The 17,880-nt window shown below is 39.0% G+C and overlaps 1 protein-coding gene across 1 annotated transcript in view; it reads left to right on the plus strand.

Annotated features, from left to right (window-relative positions):
- Positions 1-8,948: 8,948 nt before the first annotated feature.
- nfil3 (nuclear factor, interleukin 3 regulated) overlaps positions 8,949-17,880 on the plus strand; it is a 32,032-nt gene continuing 23,100 nt past the window's right edge. Inside the window, exon 1 of the mRNA XM_012856857.3 lies at positions 8,949-9,141. The gene's annotated coding sequence lies outside the window, so the exon portion shown is untranslated. The remainder of the gene's footprint in view (positions 9,142-17,880) is intronic.

Below are 17,880 nucleotides of genomic sequence, written 5' to 3' on the forward strand. Positions count from 1 at the left end.
TGTCAGCCCCCATACACAGTGATTCAGACGACAATTTATGTTTTTATTTTCTTATTGATTAAAGATAAGTTCATTAAATAACCACAAACGTATTAGTTTTAATTATAGCTAATGATACCCTGATTTTTCCTTGTTGACCGGACTTCCCCTTTAAAACTTTTCCAATCCAAGAAAACCCAGCAGATTGCCCTGAATCATTGACCTGCAGCATTCGTTGCTCCTGAATGAGCATGTAGCTACAGTAGACAACAACATTTATGGCTACAACAATGGTGAACAAAATAAATATAGGCTCATGGAGTTTACCAATATATTTATGCATCTTTGACAATATCTTTTATCATCAATATCGTAATGGATGAGTGGTTTGATAGATCTCCTTTAAATGGGGACATATGCTTTTAGGTTCTGCTTTTTCATATTCAAATCATTAAATTGTGATCTATATAAAGAGGAACTGCAATGCTTTGGTCATTTTGCTTCGATATCTTTAAATCTAAATGAAACACTTCATACCCTATCCCCCTCCAGGTCACAGAGCCCCATTCCATCCTGTTCAGCCTTTTTTGCCGCATACTGGGGGATGGTGTAATTAATTGTGTGTATTAACACACCTAACAACCGAACATTTCCAACTCATCCACTTGTAGTTTCTGCATCCTTCAGCTTTGACTATAAAATGGCAGCGAAAAATAAAAATGTCGGATTTGCAAAATTACCCCTCCCTGGGCTGCCACCTTACCGTGGTGGAGGGGTTTAAGTGTCCCAATGATCCTAGGAGCTATGCTGTCAGGGGCTTTATGCCCCTAGTAGGGTCACCCAAGGCAGACAGGTCCTAGGTGTGGGACCAGACAAAGAGCAGCCCAAAACCCCCTTATGATGAATACGAACAATGGACGTTGTGTTTCCTCGACCGGACGCGGGTCACCGGGGCCCCACTCTGGAGCCAGGCCTGGAGGTGAGGCATGTTGGCGAGCGCCTGGTGGCCGGGCTTTTGCCCATTAAGCCCAGCCTGGCTGAGCCCGAAGAGGAAACATGGGTCCCCCTTCCAATGGGCTCACCACCTGTCGGAGGGGCCAAAGGGGTCGGGTGCATTGTATAACGGGTGGCCGTAGAGGGCGGGGACCTTTGCGTTTCGATCCTCGGCTGCAGAAGCTGGCTCTTGGGACGTGGAATGTCACCTCTCTGGTGGGGAAGGAGCCTGAGCTAGTGCGCAAGGTTGAGAGATTCCGACTAGAGATAGTCGGGCTCACCTCGACGCATGGTTCTGGCTCTGGAACCAGTCTCCTCTAGAGGGGCTGGATATTCTTCCAGTCTGGAGTTGCACCTGGTGAGAGGCGCCAAGCTGGGGTGGGCATACTTTTTGCCCCTCATCTCGGTGCCTGCACGTTGGGGTTCACCCCGGGGAATGAGAGGGTGGCCTCCCTCTACATACGTGCGTGGGGACGGGTTCTAACTGTTGTTTGTGCTTATGCGCCAAACAGCAGTTCAGATTACCCACCCTTTTTGGAGTCCTTGGAGGGGTTACTGGAGAGTGCCCCTCCTGGGGACTCCCTCGTTTTGCTGTCAGACTTCAACGCTCACGTGGGCAATGACAGTGAGACCTGGAGAGGCGTGGTTGGGAGGAATGGCCCACCTGATCTGAACTCGAATGGTGATCTGTTGTTGGACTTCTGTGCTCGTCATGGATTCCATCACGAACACCATGTTCAAGCATAAGGGTGTCCACATGTGCTCTTGGCACCAGGACACCCTAGGCTGCAGTTCGATGATCGACTTTGTTGTCGTTTCATCTGACCTGCAGCCACATGTCTTGGACACTCGGGTGAAGAGAGGGGCGGAGGTCTCCACCGACCACTACCTGGTGGTGAGTTGGCTCCGATGGTGGGGGAGGAAGCCTGTCAGACCTGGCAGGCCCAAACATATTGTGAGGGTTTGCGGGGAACGTCTGGCAGAGTCCCCCATTAGACGAAGCTTTAACTCCCACCTCCAGAAGAGCTTTGAACACATCCCGAGGGAGGCGGGGGGCATTGAGTCTACGTGCACCATGTTCCGCGCCTCTATTGTTGAGGTGGCTCGTCTGAGCTTTGGCCACAAGATTGTCGGTGCATGTCGCGGCGGCAACCCTCGAACACACTGGTGGACAACAGTGGTGAGGGAAGCCGTCAAGCTGAGGAAGGAGTCCTACCGGGCTTTATTGGCCTGTGTAACTCCGGAAACAGCTGATGTGTACCGGCAGTCGAAGTGGCGGGCGGCTCGGCTGGTCACCGAGGCAAAAACTCGGGCATGGGAGGAGTTCTGTACTTTAAATCGTTAACACGGAAACTCAGATAAAGGAACTTGATGTATGTAAGAAGCCTTTGTTAGATAAAAACAACAGAGTTTTTCCTTTGGCAAACTTCCTTAGACAACATTGATATCGCTAAAACTAAGGACTATGTATAACAAGAACTAAGTGGATTAAGGAAGATGAAAAGAGCTTAGCTTTCTTCTACAGCTTAAAAAGAGTCAGGACCAAGTCTTTATAAATTATTTGCTGATCAGTGTACAAATCCCATATCAAATATGTACAACCTTCTGTGGAAATGTTTCAGTTCTTCAGCAATTTTACATCTAATTTTATTTATTCCAATGAATGATGGCACAACTGGGAAAATCTGTCATGCAAATATCAGTATGAATGAAACAGAGAAGGGCTTGAAATCCTTATCCTTAGACAAATCCCCAGGCTGAGATGCTTTAACAAGTAACTTCTGTGGACATTACATTTCTATGGAATTCATTTATACTTTTAAACAAGCCATTATCAAAACTGATTGATAATTGATCATGTCAGATCCATACCTCTCCCAAATAATGGTTAGAAATTCCTTGCTTAAATTTGTGCTAACAGGGTAAAACTGGACTGGACTCATAACACTGACGCTCTGTACAAGAAGGGCCGCCTCCACCTCTTGAGGAGGCTGAGGTCCTTTGGAGTGAGCCGGCCCCTGCTAACAACTTTTTATGACTCTGTGGTGGCCTCAGCCCTCCTCTAGGCTGTAGTCTGCTGGGCTCCAGGCAGTGCAGAGCGGGACAGAAAGAGGCTGAATAAGCTGGTGAGGAAGGCCACTTCTGTCCTGGGCTGCACTCTGGACTCTGTGGAGGAAGTGGCTGAGAGGAGGGTGTTGTCCAAGTTCACATCCATCATGGACAACACCTTTCACCCCCTGCACCAGACTGTAGAGGAACTGAGGAGCTCCCTTAGTGACAGACTTTTACAGTCTGTAAAAATGAGCGCTACTGCAGGTCATTCATCCCTGCACTATAACTGTAACTATAACATCTAATGTGCAATATATATATATATATATATATATATATATATATATATATATATATATATAGCCAATGTGCAATATATACAAGCGCCTTGCCCAGGCGCATATCGACATTTGGCAAGGGGAAGCTGGAATCGCACCCACAACCTCCTGATTGCCAGACGACTACTCAACCCATCAAGCCATGTACATAAGACATCCTAAATCTCTGCTTTATTTACTTTTTTTATTTTTATTTTTCTTATTTTTTGATCCACTTTATATGTAAGGACACACTGTACGTATCTGATGCACCTTTTCCTCCTTTTGGCACCTTCTTTTGATGATTGATTACTGAGCCGATGTGACAAGTGAATTTCTCCAATGTGAGATCAATAAAGCCTATCTTATCTTATCTTATCTTATCTCATCTTATCTTAAAACCAGCCATTAAACAAATTATATCAGATACATGATTATTTTTGTTGCCCTGCGATAGACTGGCGACCTGTCCAGGGTGTACCCCGCCTCTCACCCAATGACAGCTCAAGATAGGCACTAGGACCCCTCGCGACCCCACAAGGGATAGGCGTGTTAGACCTGAACCTCCAAAAGCATCTAAAGACAATTACAAGGTCGGCCTTCTATCACCTGAAGAACATTTCCAGGATTAAAGGACTAATGTCTCAGCAGGATCTGGAAAAACTAATCCATGCGTTTATTTTTAGTAAAATTGATTACTGCAATGGTGTTTTCACAGGTCTGCCTTATAAAGTGGATCAAACAGCTGCAGCTGACACAGAATGCTGCTGCCCGCGTCCTCACTAAGACTAAGAAAGTAGAGCACATCACCCCAGTTCTAAAGTCCTTACACTGGCTCCCTGTATCTCAGAGAATAGACTTTAAAATACTTTTCTTAGTCTATAAATCCCTGAATGGCTTAGCTCCTAAATACATCACAGACTTGTTATCAGCGTATCAACCCTCCAGACCACTCAGGTCTTCTGGCTCCAGCCTTCTCTGCAGAACCAGAACCAGAACTAAACAAGGAGAAGCAGCATTTAGTTCCTATGCGCCACTTATCTGGAACAAACTTCCAGAAAACTGTAAAAGTGCGGAAAGCCTGAGTTCCTTTAAATCAGGATTAAAAACACATTTGTTTAGGATTGCCTTCAACTGTTCTAATTGAACTGTATTACTGAAATATAATTAGTTTACTTTGTTGTCCAACTGTTTTTACTTGTTTGCTTTTAATTTCTATTCTCCCATGTTCTATTTTGTTTCTGCATTTTATTCCTGCTTGCTTTTATTCTGTTTTATTTTCTATATAGTATTCCTGTTTTAATTTCTAATAATATATATGTTGTTCTTGACTTGTTTTATCATAGTGATTTTTAACTGAAGTTTATTCTGGTTTTACATTTTTTCAAACCCTTCGGTACAAATGTATGGAGGACCAAGTCTTCCATAATTAAAAATAAATACAGAAATAAATAAATGCTCAATAAATAAATAAGCATACAATTAATTGCCACCAGATTAATAAATGTAGGTAGAAATTAAATTATACAGTGAGACATAAATGTATACATCTCTTTTAATTAGCTTATTTATTTATTCGCCTTTGTAATAATTACCTTATTTATTGCGCGTTATAATCTTCAACTTTATTTATTAATTACTTATATTATTTAAGTATTTATTTATGTGCATGTTATAATATTTTTGTCTGTTTTATTCTTCCTTTGTATTTTTTTACCCTATATATTTCTGTGATGCTATTTATTTCTGCCTGTCCTTTTTACATTTCTGCCTGTCCTTTTTACATTTCTGTATGCATTTCTGCCTCATTATGCAAATGAGGAGGGGCTGTGTCTTAAGGGCTCAACTTCTTCCCATTGGTTGGTTAGCATTTTACTGCATCGGTCAAATCTACATGGCTTTTCCCCGCACTAAAGCATTGTTAAGTAATGTCAAACTCAGCAGTAAGACGTTCAGTGTCCGACCTCTTAAAGAAAGCTGCTAATAGACTGGAAGAGTTAGAACGCTGTACATTTGGGATCTGAATGTTTTTCTGTGGTTTCAGATTCGGTTTTTCCAGATCAATAACTCATTGGCGGATGATTTATTCTACAAAACAGACACCTCTCCGCAACCACAGCAAGAGAGACAGTGAGCTACAACCATAGTTTCCCCAAAACGAGTCTCCCATCTCGCTGGGTGAATTACATTGGACCCTGTGCAGAGCTCGCTTGATAAGAAAATACTGTAGTTGATTATAAAAGTCCCGTTGACTCCACAGAGTCAACGGGATCTAGCTCATGGTTGATCCGGTTGAGGGACTCCAATTTCGGCCAGCGTCTCTCAGCTGCTCCCTCCTCCCACACGCGGTGGTGCATTTAGGGACTGTCAAAAAACCTTTGAATCAAGCACTCTTGAGAAACAACAATCAATAAATTCCGTATTTTGTGACCACCTATGACAAAACTAATATAAACTCATGCCACTAAATAACATCTGTAAGGCACACTTGTTTTTATTCCATTTTAAGCTATTTTAAATTTTTAAGATTTATTCAAAGACAATAGTTGGCTGAAGTAGTAGAACAATTTCACAAAGAATTTGAGTGAGTGGGTCACATGACCTGGAAGCTATTGAAGAAAAGTCCCAATTTTTGTCTTGAAATTGAAAATAGCTTAAAAATGAATAAAAACAAGTGTGCCTTACAGATTTTATCTATTGGCATCAATTTATATTAGTTTATCTTAGCTGGTCACAAGATAATACATTTATTGATTTTTATTTCTCAAGAGTGCTTGGTTCAAAAGTTTTTTGACGGTCCCTAACTGCACCACTGCGTGTGGGAGGAGGGAGCAGCTGAGAGACGCTGGCCGAAATCGGAGTCCCTCAATCGGCTCAACCGTGAGCTAGATCCCGCTGACTCCGCGGAGCTTGAATGTCCAACATTCAACTTCAAACCAACTTCACTGCGGTGCTAGATCATGCGTAAAGACACAGCGTGAACCCCAAATGTTGCAGCTGAGGGGAAAATGTTGGATCGCTTGATGAAACTCCACCTCATTCACAAATTAGACCAACATGGATAGAATAATGATAATCTATAGTACTTTTCATTGCCTGGATGTGAATCTGATCATTCATATTGTGCCTTTTATAATCAACTACAGTATTTTCTTATCAAGCGAGCTCTGCATAGGGTCCAATGTAATTCACCCAGGGCGATGGGAGACTCGTTTTGAGGAAACTACGGTTGTAGCTCAGTGTCTGCCTTGCGGTGGTTGCGGAGAGGTGTCTGTTTTGTAGAATAAATCATCCGCCAATGAGTTATTGATCTGGAAAGCCGAATCTGAAACCACAGAAAAACATTTCAGATCCCAAATGTACAGCATTCTAACTCTTCCAGTCTATTAGCAGCTTCCCGTAAGTCTTACGGCGTAAGAGGTTGGCCACTGAACGTCTGCCTGCTGAGTTTGACATTACTAAACAATGCTTTAGTGTGGGGAAAAGCCATGTAGATTCCACCGACGCAGTAAAATGCTAACCTACCAATGGGAAGAAGTTGAGCCCTTAAGACACAGCCCCTCCTCATATGCATAATGAGGCAGAAATGCATACAGAAATGTAAAAAGGAGAGACAGAAATGTAAAAACGACAGGCAGAAATAAATAGCATCACAGAAATATATAGGGTAAAAAAATACAAAGGAAGAATAAAACTGACAAAAATATTATAACATGCACATAAATAAATACTTAAAAAATATAAGTAATTAATAAATAAAGTTGAAGATTATAACGCACAATAAATAAATAAGGTAATTATTACAAAGGCGAATAAATAAATAAGCTAATTAAAAGAGATATATACATTTATGTCTCACTGTATAATTTAATTTCTACCTACATTTATTAATCTGGTGGCAATTAATTGTATGCTTATTTATTTATTGAGCATTTATTTATTTCTGTATTTATTTTTAGATATGGAAGACTTGGTCCTCCATACAAATGAACATACATTTGGTTTTGGAAAAAGGTTTATAAGTATATTAAAATATTTTTACAAGCACACAACAAGCTCAACAGTTGCACCATGTCTACCGCATGGTGCAACTCCAAGATTATTAATTAGTAAAGGTATTAAACAAAGACACCCCATATCTGTTCTTCTTGTTATATTTGCTGATAAACTGCTCACTTTTCTTAATGAAACCACAGACTGTGATTAATTAACAGTATTAGGATAAGTTAGCAGATGACACAGCTATCTATGTAAATATTTCTGATCAAATCTCAAAAGTATCGCAATGAATATATATTCCTCAGACCTCAAGTCTGAAAATACACTTCAAAAACTGGGATCTTTTACCTATTCACAGCTCTAGTAATCAACAACATCCCTTTCAAATCTATAGTTAAATGCCTCTTCATATATATGATACATATAGAATTATGTAATGTTTGGGAAAATAAAATAAAAGTGTATATCATACCAAACTATGTATTATAATGACTAAATTGGAACATCTCAAAAGTCATACACAGCTTATTCTCTTTCAATGTGAAGCAAGTCAATTAAGGTTTTTATTTTGACAGATTTTAACTACATTCGGAAAGACAAAATACTTGATTTAAAAACAGAACTGTGTTAAAAAGAGTTTGAAGAAGTAGGAATCGACAACCTTTATATTAACATAATGGCACAACAAAAATTAATTGGTTGAGGGATTTTCTAAAAAGAAGAGAGGTAAAAAAATTCAAATCAGATCTTCCCAAAATTTGGAGGCATTAGTCAGTTTTAAAGAAGCTTTGTCAGTTCAGTATCCTATTTTAGGAACAAACAGCGGTTGACCATCAACCATTAGACTGGGTAATTATCTTCTGCCATAACTAGCTCCCATAACATCCCACTGCAGGATTGGAAATAAATCTGTCTTTATAAAAAATGCTTTTGACAAAAGTATCTGGTTGCTTTCACATTTACTGGATCAGAAAGGGATAATTCTGTGTTATGAAATTTGTGTAGGCAAACATAATATTGATGATCATAGACAATTTAAAGTGTTTTTAAAATCAATTCTGCAACTCATAATATCTTTATACTTTATTTTTATTCGTTTTGCAAAATAATGCAAATCCCTCCCTCCAAATTGTAGGTAAGACCTACACTAATAGCTATACGCTACTCTAAATTATAAATCTGCCATGGTTAAATAAAGATCATGTGGTATTGACTTATACAATTGAATACATTTATAGTCTTACTGAAACAATAAGTCCTTTTTTATTAAAAAAAAAAAAAAACAACAACAACAACAACAAAAAAAAAAAAACTTATTGCTAAGATTACTAGTATTTGCCAAATTCCTTCTGATCTGACTACTTGTTTATTGCTTAAATTATTATTGTTAGTGTTGTATTATAACTTTATTGGGTAGGCGTAGGCAATCTGATTTCTGTGCGTCATGTTCTCTTTTCTCGTCCCAAATTGTAAATTGGAATAGTAACAATAAAGCAAAAAGAAAAAAGAAAAAAAAAGGGAAAAGAACTTCCTGTTTTATGTGCCACAGGTTGGGAAATAGTGTGTTCTGATTGGCTGAAATAGCTGTCATTGACTTTGTGCTAGAAATAACGCTTCCTAAGTGACCCACTAACACAGATGTCTGAGTCACCAGCCGCATTAAGACTGAAAGCAAGGTAGCAAGCAAGACAGCTACTGGTAGGAATTTCATCAAGATCGTGAGCCAGTGGAAAGGTTCTCACTTATGCCGAAGCTTGTGGTAGAAACTAAGACCGACCCCTTCGGCTGGAACGTAGTGAAGGTACACCGTTTAATATTAGACGTTGACCATAAGCCTCAAAATGCTATCGGGTGATATTTACGTTCTGGAAAGAGTTGCAAGAGCAGATAAGTTAGCTCATGTCTCACTTTCCTGATAGTAGACTGTCCAGTTGGTTTGTACAGAGCGAAGGGAACGCCTAATGTGTCGGCAACTGTATAATTTCATCTTTTTAAAATGAGTTATTGTTATGGATTTATGCTGGGCTTAGACATTATAAATGCGAGACTGTGGGCTGTTAAGACAGGAACGTTCATGTGTTTTAGACTTTGGTGTTACAGAGACCAAAGAATTATGACATAAAAACATTACGTCAGTGGGTTGTAGATCCTGGTGCTCCTACGTGGAAGAGCGGGTTCTTGCGCTGGGACGGTAAGGGTGTATGTAGACCCTGTGGCTGGCTGGCGCGTGTCATGAGAAAGGGTCACACAACCCAGGTTAGTGCGTTCCTTCTGCTGCGCGTGGTTCGTTTTAAAGAAGTAACTCAATACGCCACGGATACAGAGGAAAGCTCGCAAAGCGATTACACTAAAAGAAATCCCCGACAGGAGGCCGAAGCAGAGGGCGTGGGTTATTGTGTAATACCTCCGACAAATTTAAGGAATTTGGAGCTAAAAACATCAGCTACAGGCCCGCTGGGGTTTTAACCAAGAGGAAACCATCATCTTCTACCCGCTAATGTAGTCAGGATTATCACACATTAAATGAAGAAAACACAAAGGGCTAGTGGTCACTGTCGCATTTGGCCACCGAGCTGTGCAGTAGTGAAGAGGAAAAACACGTGAAATATAGGATGCTAAATGTTGCAAGCGTCACAGCAAACTGAGTAACTTATGGTTGCTGGGCCTCAGTTTTAAAACCACACCGTTTTATCAAGGTATGGCAGGTATGGTTCTACTACAGCACTTGCCATATGTGTCTATTTATCCACAAAATGTTAGCTACTAAAACGCAAAGCTACAAACAATTTCAGTTGAGACTTTCTCGTGATAAATTTGGCACATTTAACCTCTAAAGTAACTGATCTGTAATTCACCAGTGTTACATGTCTTATAAATATTTCACTAACTTTTGTAATTAACTTTTTAGTATAAAACACAAGGTAGGCTATGCAGAATCGTGTTTGTGTAACTGATAATATGGTTATAATGCGTTTAAATAGGGATTTTACGGATGAAATTAACTGATTGATAACACTTGTTTATTTTAAATTCACATTCAACATGTCACCAAGTTTATGGGTGAAGGCAACTTTGCTAGGAAAACGCAATTATTTTACCCGTTAACAACTTTTTATTTTATAATGTATATTTAAGGAAAAAATATGGACTCAAAATATCTCTGTGTATGTGTAATACCTGTGTAAACCTGTTTGTGTGTAGTTTTGGGTACTTGTATGTGTAAAGCATGCTTTGTAAACCACAAAACACATTTTGTGTGTAACTTCGGGTACTTGCAAATGTCTGCTCAAATCCAGACACAAATACTAAATAATTATGAATGCTAAATAAATGTACACAAACGTGTGTATAGGTTTGCACAAATCACCTGATACACACAGCCAATCACAGACAGTTTTTTTTTCATTCAATCAGATTATTGCTTACAAATACTGCATTCGGATGGATTATATCAAAATGCGACAGCTTTTGGCAGAAATTACTAAACAATGGTAGGATTGAAGGAAAAAAAGAAAAGGAAATAAACAGTTCAATATTTTAGCTTAAAATATTTAGTCTAAAATATTTAGTCCAAAATATTTCCTTGCACTACTAAGTGAGATGTAGAAAATGCTGTTGTCTCTTTTTTAAAGTTTTTTTTCCAGCTTCTGGGAGGTGATGTAAAATTTTCTTTGGTTTATATTAAAGAAATTCTTACACTACATCCAGAATTAACATTTCATTACTTTGCTGTAGGTTTTTTAATATAGAGCTAGATGATAAGGCACATGCCAAGTCCTGAATTGAATGAGTTAGAGAATCTGTTGAAAGAGATAAAGGTGATGACAAGGAGACCATCAAAACTCTAATCACTTTTTCTTTGCTAACCATGAATTGTCAAATATACCATTTGAAACACCCAAAGAACTGTTAATGCTGTTGATTTAGACCCCCTAGCAATCAGAATCAGAAACAAGTTTGTTGCCAAGTAGGTTTGCACTAACAAGGAATTTGACTTGGTGTTGATGATGCAGACAAAAAAGATAAATATACAGAATCTATAGCTATGAATGTTTAGCCCACATTAATGAACCTTGATTTTAAAATGGATGGTAATTTTAAACTTGACAGTCAAAAAAAGGACCTCAGTTAAGTCATTTTTATCATTTAAGGAACAAAGCAAGGTCAACACAGGTCATTCACAGTTCTGAGCAGAGACTTAGAGGAAAGAAGGCCTTCTCTATTGGGTCGCCCTAAGTCATAGAACGCCTTACCTTTGTACATTTGACAGGCCCCTCCACTGTCCATTTTAAAACCTATCCTAAAACCTATTTTTACTTACTGGCCTACAAGTATGAAGGACCAATCCTGCCATAATTAAAAATACATACAGAAATAAATGAAGGACTTAATAATATAAAATAGCTTGAAAAAGTAGCTAATAATATGAACTTGTGTGCCATTAAATGTGAAAAAATTATAAAAATAACTTATTTCTTCAGCAATCGATCAATTATTCATCTAAAATATATATTTTAACTTCCTCTTTTATTTTTGCTTTTCTTGTTGCTTTTACACTGTCTTATTTTTTTATACAGTTTTCTTGAAGTCTTTATTTTGTGTTTGTGTATTTATTGCAAGTGGTTTTTTTTTTCCGTATTTCCACTGCAACCTTTTTCATTGTTTCATATTTATTCACACCAACATTTTTAAAAGATGTTTTTATTTTTGTTTCATACTGATTTACACCACATTTTTAAAGCATGTTTTTACTCCACCATAATTATTTCTTTTTTTTTATTTTAACATCCTTCTATTTCTAAAACAATGATTTATTTCTGTCTCTAACTTTTCTGGGTTTTTTTACCCAAAGGATTTTCGCCTGCCCTTTTTTTCCCTTCTCCTCTTTTTCCACTTTGTGTATTTCTACTTTGTGTTTTATTACTTCCTCTTTTTCCACTTGGCCCGTCTGACTGCAGCCGTTAAGGTTAAAACAATGCCGGGGAGGGGGAGGGTTATGGTGCGGCGTCACTGGCAAAGCTTCACAACTATTGGCCAAGGTCTAGCTCCCCGGAAACGAGCCTGTATCAGAGCAGACTTGTGCGTTCTTCAGACTGACCGCTTTTCCAGAATGCACCGTGGTCGCAGCTTGATTCTGGACAGTAAAACAGAGCTCACAGTGGTAAGTTAAAAATTACCTTTTCTGCTGCTGTTGTTCTTTAAAAGTACGTTTTCAGATCGTTTGAGGCGAGAACATTATACTTTTAAGGTTCCCTATATGGCCCGTTTACAGTTAGTGCGTAATAAAAAAAAAAAAGTCCGACATTGAGCGGACCAGAGTGACCCGCAGATCTCCGAGGCAAACCGCAGCCAGGGCTAATGTTAGCCCGTCTGTAGTATCCTTCTTTCGACCTAGTCGTGTGTGAAGTACCGCTGGTTCTGATGCTGTTTTTTGTTGTTGTTTTAATTCGGCAAAACGTTAATTTGTTTTGTGTTTATCTGACTGACTTGTGTTGCTTTGCTAGCCCATCTGTGTCAACTGGTAGGATTTTTAAAATTGACAGCCTATTTCCTACTTTTATCTTTAAAAACATTGAGGATGGTATTAAACAAGTGATAAGATTGAAATTGTTACCATTTCTCTATAAATCATTAAAATGAAAACACAATTTTAACATATAAGTAAAAGTATTGCAGCAGGGTTAAGGTAATTTGTTGTACCTACTGACCACAACATTGATCATTAAGACAGGAAAAGTCATTTCTATGTCTGCCCACCTTTACAGCGATTAATCTATAAATTATGTGCAGTTAGTTCAGTTCATTCTTTCAGTGAAATGGCAAAAATAATCAATACATCTTATAATTAGAATCTTTACATTATAAAAACACTATAGTTAATACCAGAGAAGGGAAGCCATTTGTTACATTTACTATACTTGACTAGTTTTACAGGACTATACATTTTACTTTTTCTTTCTTGAGAACTATATTAATCTGCATGTTTTATGCTGTGAAAAGATGAGAACTGAAAAACCAATTATGGTAACATTTGGCTTTTTTATTTACAGGAAGAGACACCTCTGTTCCATCCATCCATTTTCTTACTCGCTTTATCCCTCATGGGGTCGCAAGGGGTGCTGGTGCCTATCTCAAGGAGTTCAATGGGCGAGAGGGGGGGGGGTCACCTCTGTGCCAATCCTCCAAATCTTTTTTAATGAAGGGGACCTGAAACCAGCCTTTAGGCTTAACAGGACCACCATCGTCCTCCTCTTTCAGCTGCTGCCCATCCAGAAGGCCCATGGATGGCCACAGGAGATAGAGGTGCTGGTGACCCTCTACTGGCTGGCCTGGGTGCATCCTATAGGGCAACAGCTGACATCTTTAGGATGTCGGCTGGTGCACAGAGTTATGAACTCCCTCATGGGGATCATTCAAAAAATTATTTTCTTCCCAAAAAGACAAGATTTGGACGGAATGGGGGCTGGTTTTGCCTGCCTTGCCGGGAACAAGGCCTTCAAAGCAGCAGTCGGTGCCATTGATGGGTGCCATGTGCAAATTGTTACATCTGCAGAGCCACAAAAGAAATGTTATTTAAACAGAAAACTCTTCCCCTCAATCATCCTGCAGGGTGTGTGTGACGCACGATGAAAGTTTTTGGATGTTTACATTGACAATGTCGGCTCTGTCCATGACTCACTGGTACCGTGGCGCTCTCCGTTGTATAAAAATGCTTTATACCCACCTGAGGGCTTTTTTCTACTCTGCAATGGTGGGTTCCCATGCCTCCGCTACCCGATCACCCTCCTGAACCCTCACCCTCCTCTTGCCAGTAAGATCTCTTACCTTCTTGTCCTTAGATAGAGCCAACAATGACACACAATTGATACATAGATTGTATTAATAGGACAGAAGAATAAGACATATCAGTATATTACCTAAATTACAAGTTATTTTATATTTTGTACAGTTCAATTGGAGGCATGCCACAACAGGCACCACGCCAAGGCTAGAAACATCATTGGGCGTCCCTTTGGTGCTCTAAAGATGCGGTGGCGTTAAATTTTCTTTAGGGTGCTGGAGGTCCGCCCGGCATTTGCCCAAAAGTAATCAGTGCCTGCTGCATCCTCCACAATATTAGTATAGAGGCAGGTGACCAGCTTGACATGGAGGAGGAGGAGGTCGACCCAGAAGAGGATGGCCATCCGGTGGCCGAAGACAGGGAGCTGTCTGGAAGCTGCCTCCCAGCCAGACTGGCAGCCCAGCTGTCCGCTCCAGTAGAGGTGGCTGCATGTTTAAGTGAACAGGTCTACATCTGACCTAACATAGATCGGTTGTAGTCATGTACACATGCTGCTTCATTAAAAAAAAATTCACTACCTGTTAAAATACATTAAATAAATCAGTAAATTAATTTCCATTCCTATCATTGTTCAATTGTATGTTTGTAGGTGTTGTCTATTTGTATAAGGTGTTTATAAAAGTTAATTCTTTGTTTTAAATCCTATGTTAGTAACTGTTAATGATTTGTTGAACATGTTACATCTTGACTCTGTTCCAAAGTTAAATCATTTGTATAAAATAAATGTCTTTTTATATACTGTTACTATTGTTTTCTTTCTCTCTCTTTCTCCTCTCAATTGTTCGTGTCCTCACTCAGAAGAAACTCACTTAGATAGGAAAAACATTTATAGATTTTATTCATAACATGTCAATTTTTTCAAAAGGGAACACATATTTATTGGCCCTTTCGGTAACCTCCCTCTCCCTTGCTTCCTCCCTAGCCAAAGCTGCCCTCTCTCTCTCCTCATTGCTCTCAGCTTGCTCCTTCAGGAAGTATAGCTGAGACCATCAAGTCAAATGGCTTATCATTTCAGTTAATCTGTACAATATCCTTCTACAATATTCTATAGGTGGCGAGAGACGCGACAACAAGTTTTGCGCAGACAGAGGGTGGGGGGGCGTATCCAAGTGTTTTTTTCCCTGCCATTCACCAAATGCACGCGGGAAAGCAATAACAACAAACAGCATATTAACGTCTAATAAACATGCAAGCATATAGAGTTCTTTTTTTTTTTTTTTTTTGGAATGTTGGCGAGGCGGTAGGGTGAGTTTGGCGAGGCGGCCGCCTCCCCAAGATAGCGCTGCGGGAAACCCTGAGGGAGTTTTGTTGTTTTGCCCTATATTTTTGCACCAAATTGTGCCACTTCTTTTTGACCTGCTTTGGTGTGACCTACAGGCCAGATGTTTTCACAAAATCATTAGTTGAATAGAAAACAAGTTTAGTGCCACAAGAGCTGAAGATAAACATTTAGGCAGATATAAGTAAAAATTACTTACTGCCATTCGGTTTTGGAGGAGTTCCTCCTGCCAGTAAATAGGCCCTTATTGGCATTATGGCAGTTGATGAGGGCCTAGGTTCCTTCTGTGGTCCCAGTTTAAAATATAAATGTCAATTATGTATTACTTATTTATTTAGAATAAACAAAAGATGAACAGACAATAGAACCCATGTTGTTAGTTGTTCCTTCAGCCTGTCTTAGCACCATGGAGAGCAGAGTTTTTTCTCGTTCTGCGCCCACACTCTGGAATTCTCTCCCCCCTGACATCTGCAATACCGAGTCTTTACCCTTGTTCAAATCAAAACTCAAAACCCACATGTTCAAGATTGCCTTTTCATTATGATTTTATATTACTTTCCTGTGTGTAGTTTGTGTTGTTTCTTTTAATTATGACGACATTGCTTTTACCATTTATTGTTTTTACACGTACAGTGACCTTGAGTGTATTGAAAGGCGCTTGAAATAAAATGTATTATTATTATTATTATTATTATTATTATTATTATTATTATTATGTTAAACCTAAAAGCAAGCCCATTTTACGACTGCTTCTGCTATGTTTAGCATGACACTCGCAGACCGAACATATTTTGTAACCTATTTAATAGCTGATAACTAACTGCTTCTTCTGCTTAGTCATGCGTTTTGTCCTCAACCATGATGGTCTGGATGCCGCTGTCGCTGCGAAATTTAAAATTTATTCCAGCAAGTATTTAGTTAATAAAGCAACACAAGTCAGTCAGTTAAACACAAAACAAATGAACGTTTATCCGAATTAAAACAACAAAGAAAACGACATGAGAACCAGCAGTACTTCACACACAACTAGGCTGAGATAAGGATACTAAAGACAGGCTAACATTAGCCCTGGCTGTGGTTTGCCTCAGAGGTCTGCGGGTCTCTCTGGTCCACTCAACGTCTGACCTTTTTTTTTTTAATTACGCAGTAACTCTGTAAATGGGCCATATAGGGAAACTTGAAAGTATAATGTTCTTGCCTTAAACGATCTGAAAACGTACTTTTTAAAGAACAACAGCAGCAGAAAAGGTAATTTTTAACTTACCACTGTGAGCTCTGTTTGACTGTCCAGAATCAAGCTGTGGTCGCAGTGCATTCTGCGGTCAGTCTGAAGAACGCACAAGTCTGCTCTGATACAGGCTTGTTTCCGGGGAGCTAGACCTTGGCCAATAGTTGTGAAGCTTTGCCAGTGACGCCGCACCATAACCCTCCCCGGAATTGTTTTAACATTAACGGCTGCAGTCAGAAGGACCAAGTGGAAATGGAAGTAAAAAAACACAAAGTAGAAATACACAAACTGGAAATAGAGGAAGTAAAAAACCACGAAGTAGAAATACCGCGAAGTGGTAAAAGAGGAAGTAAAAAACATGAAGTAGAAATACACGAATTGGAAAAAGAGGAAGTAAAAAAACACAAAGTAGAAATACACAAAGTGGAAAAAGAGGAGAAGGAAAAAAAGAGCAGGCGAAAATCCTTTGGGTAAAAAACAGAAAAGTTAGGCAGAAACAAATCATTGTTTCAGAAATAGAAGGATGTTAAAATAAAATAAAAAGAAATATTTATGGTGGAGTAAAAACATGCTTTAAATTGTTGTGGTGTAAATCAGTATGAAACAAAAATAAAAACATCTTTTAAAAATGTTGGTGTGAATAAATATGAAACAATGAAAAAGGTTGCAGTGGAAATACGGAACAAAAAACCCACTTGCAATAAATACACAAACACAAAATAAAGACTTCAAGAAAAATTTATAAAATAAATAAGTGGGTTAAAAATAAGACAACGTAAAAGCAACAAGAGAAGCAAAAATAAAAAATATATATTTTAGATGAATAATTGATCAATTGTTGAAAAAATAAGTTATTTTTATTATTTTTTCACATTTAATGGCACACAAATTCATATTATTAGCTACTTTTTCAAGGAATTTTATATTATTAAGTCCTTCATTTATTTCTGTATGCATTTTTAATTTTGGCAGGATTGGTCCTACATGCAACTGGGGCTACATAGTGGCCCGGTGGGTAGCACTGTTGCCATGCAACAAGAAGGTCCTAAGTCCTACCCTTGCCCTGGGTCTTTCTGCATGGAGTTTAGGTCCTCCGGCTTCCTCCCACAGTCCGAAAGACATGACTGTTAGGTTGGCCTCTCTAAATTCTCCTTAAGAGTGATTGTGTGTGAGAATAGTTGTTTGTCCTGTT

The sequence above is a fragment of the Fundulus heteroclitus genome, unplaced genomic scaffold (genome assembly GCF_011125445.2).
Source record: "Fundulus heteroclitus isolate FHET01 unplaced genomic scaffold, MU-UCD_Fhet_4.1 scaffold_64, whole genome shotgun sequence".
NCBI lineage: Eukaryota > Metazoa > Chordata > Actinopteri > Cyprinodontiformes > Fundulidae > Fundulus > Fundulus heteroclitus.